At 40.9% G+C, this 3,610-nt stretch overlaps 2 non-coding genes across 2 annotated transcripts; both read right to left on the reverse strand.

Annotated features, from left to right (window-relative positions):
• Positions 1 to 1,006: 1,006 nt before the first annotated feature.
• Positions 1,007 to 1,093, reverse strand: LOC125531879. The gene has a single exon (XR_007293583.1). It is a non-coding gene; the product is annotated as a small nucleolar RNA Z102/R77 (small nucleolar RNA).
• A 337-nt stretch (positions 1,094 to 1,430) lies between these two features.
• On the reverse strand, positions 1,431 to 1,527 carry LOC125531878. The gene has a single exon (XR_007293582.1). It is a non-coding gene; the product is annotated as a small nucleolar RNA Z101 (small nucleolar RNA).
• Positions 1,528 to 3,610: the final 2,083 nt, after the last annotated feature.

Genomic DNA, 3,610 nt, shown 5'->3' on the forward strand with positions numbered 1-3,610 from the left:
CGGCGCTGCAGGAAAAGTACAGTCAGGTTAAGTTGGCATTCACACTCACTCGATAGTAGAAAGATTGACAGAGCTTATTTACCCATTGGCAACATTGTCCAATGAGGATGGCTTGTTGTACTGTCTGGCCATCATGGGCATGGTTGGGGGAGCTTGGGGCCTTGCTGCACACAAGAACATCATAACTATAGATAAGGCTGGAACATGACTAGCTAAAGAAAAATGGCTGTGTGCATCATGATGATGCAGAGGCTGGGGTCTTTCCCCTTTTTGAAAAAAAAAATGACTAGCTAAAGAAAAATAAGCAAGCAAAAGAATCATTGATGTGTGTTGAAAGGCAGCAACACTAACCTGTCCAGAGCATCATACTCACTCAACGGAGGCAAGACTGCCGTTTCGAAAAACAGAAGGCGGTGATGGCTTACACCCGCTGTTATTCCTTGTTGCCTGAGGGCTAGTCATGTTGGCCCAATCTCGTCCTTTAAGGCGAAAAACCAATGCACCCGTTAGTTCAACCTTGAATTTACATAAACATATATATAATGAATGAAATAAGAGCAAACGGTAAGCCGAGGCTGAAAACATAGTAGCTCTGAAGAAACCACTTCTCGTAATTTCCGGTTTCAGTTTCGTTTCAATCTCATGAATCGTGGTTATTTTTATTGCCATGCTTCATGACAGAAAACATCCCACGATTCGTCCCAACACAAGCAAAAACATAGAGAATAGCACAGAACAGGGTGTCTTTCTCTAGAACAACAATATCTTAATCTTGGTCAATCACCATTCCTACTGGATACAAGAACAACATGATATGTTTTAGATTCCAACACAAGTAGAATAAAAAAATGCTTGGGCATTCATTCCTACTGTTATAGCATTGCTGGTTCATTTTTATATTGCATTAATACTATTCTTTACACCATCCTGCAAACAAGAATTTGTGACATTATTAAACTGGAAGAAAGCTTTAAAAGTTCAATTACTTCTCATATCAAAACAGGGAGGCTAATCAGATTTGGTTCAATATATAGCCCATCATGTTGGCTAATCACACCAGTAGGGAAACTAATCATTGATCATCATCTTATACTGAGCAAGAAAATAGCCATTCATTGAAAAAATGAAATAATTATACCAAAAAGAATCCAAGGAAATAATGGCATGATGAGGCAAACAGAAACAGATCGGCCTTTTGTGAAAACAAGTGGATGATCGATTCAGTATTTAGGCCCTCATATGAACCAGTCAAACCAATAGGGAAATTAATCACCTTCATCATCTCAAATTTTCACATTAAAACCCCAAAACAGGATTTTTGAAAGAAAGAAAAAAGTACTAAGAACACAAAAGACATCAGTGGTGGGGACATCAGATCTCCAAGGTGAAAAAAGAGAGTGACATCACAGAAATGCAAGAGAATGTTATCAAGGATGCATCAGATCTCCAAGGTCAAAAGAGTGCGACGTCACAAAGTCGCCAGACAGAAATTACCCATAAAACTTTGTATCTCCTAACCTGGATCAACAATGTTGTTCCCAATAAACAGCAATAAGGAGGAAAAACCTACAGGCTTTAAAAGAAGCAAAAGGGGCTAGGCCTGGGGTTCTCCACGCGCCACTGACAGCCCAGCAAATGATTCGTTCCATTAGTAAGGATTGTTTGGTGTAGAATTCAGAGATTTAACATTTCTGATTCGTTTTAAAATTTCGTCAAACCACTGTTGGTACCGTTCTGCAATTAAGAATTCCGACATTCTACAGAGTAGTATTATGAAGAGAAGAGAGCTTTACCATTATTGCAGTACTTGTGCATCGACCAGGGAGGATGGTTAGATTGGGTCAAGAAGTATTTAGGCCATCATATCATGTTGGCAATCAATCAAACCAATAGTGGGCGTGGCACGCAGGGCATCAGAGAAGGCAGAAGCAGAGGACCAGCTCCAAAAAAAATTCTTCTTGTCAACAAACATTTCACCCTCGTTTGACACAACATTCCAGCTCCAAAAAAATGGTGAGTTGGCAACATTGAGCTCGAGAGAGACATTGAGCCGGATAGTTGTTGATGCTTTGAAACACCTAACATTTAATCAGCAAACATTTCACCCTCGTTTGCTTTGCCATGAATATCATTTTCAGATAAAAAAACTTCAGCAACCAGGACACGACATCCCCGCTCCAGCCAGTAGGTAGCAGGAGCGTAGTAAGCGTTGAGTCTAATTTCCGGTAATGGGATACAAACGCATGGCTGATTGTCAAGAGCTAAACATTACAAACTGGAGGGTTGTTCACGTCCAAGCATAAGAACCACCATGTTCGGTAACATAGCACCAAATACACTAGTCGTCCACAGACACACAAACAAACTACCACATAGTTCACGACACATAGATTTACAATCACCAGGCCTTTACATCAGGTAAGAAATCGACCCCGTCCTGAAAAACTCAGGGTCCAGGGGACACGATGCGAAAGGATCCACACGCCCATTCATCAAGATGCGCTCCTCATCTTCGATAAGAAGGGACCAAGCAATGGTAAACCTTATCTTGAAGCTGCCAAGGTTGCATTCATGGTCACTTGTGTTGCATTGCTTCGGGACGACAACCACGTGGCCTTCTGCAACCATGTCGCCGGAAGGTGTGTATGCTTGAATCTGAAGTTTCAGTCTCCCACTCAATTCTACAGAAATGACTTGCCTTGACAGGTTTATGTAACCACGTTTAATAGCAGGCTGTCCAACTCTCGAATCAACCAACAAGACTTCCTTGGATGTGGATTCATTTCTGTCTTCAATGCCATGCTGAGATAGTGACGAGCAGACTATTCGAACTCCACAACCAAAAGACGCTGGCTTCTCACCAATAATATTAACACCAAACACAGTGGCTTGAACCGAACGATTAAGCTGCTGGAAGGATAACTCCAGTGTGCAGAAGTTTTTTTCAACGATGAGCATACCTGAAGGATCCGCATGATCACCATCATATAGCACGGGATAACTGATCAATGCTCTATCTTCAGACGCTGTTGGGCCCTTCACTATTAGTTGGATTTCGATGTCGACAGGTTCCTCCGACACGATTGCACGAACAGGGTCAGTCAAGTGCAAAAAAGTATCCTGCAAGAATAACAATCACCATCAGCACCACATTTTCCGTTAACTAATCACCAATGTTTGTTACAAACAATGTTAAAAATGTATGCGGCAGTTGATTGTCTATAGTTACTATTTACTTCATAGCATGTCACACTTACTTAGCAGTTTGCTACAACAGCATGGCATGAACAAACAATCATTTAATGTTATTCATATCTTCTTGCACACAGTTCGGCTGAAGTAAGTATATGTATTCGACAAGTATAACAAAATCAACAAAAAAATGCATTACTTGGAACCTCAAAATATTCTATGCGCCCTGTTTCCAATGTTTCTGTTGATCACATGCTTACTGCTTACATGATGATGCTTCACATGCAATTACCGTGCAAACGTATCACATGCTTCTCCTAAGTAAATGCAAGTTATTGCAAAGGGCTAACAAGAGGGGTAACATGTTGCAGACATAAAACTTTTTGCCTCGGCATTGAAGTTGCAACTCAATTGATGA

The sequence above is a fragment of the Triticum urartu genome, unplaced genomic scaffold (assembly GCF_003073215.2).
Source record: "Triticum urartu cultivar G1812 unplaced genomic scaffold, Tu2.1 TuUngrouped_contig_8269, whole genome shotgun sequence".
NCBI classification, from domain to species: domain Eukaryota; kingdom Viridiplantae; phylum Streptophyta; class Magnoliopsida; order Poales; family Poaceae; genus Triticum; species Triticum urartu.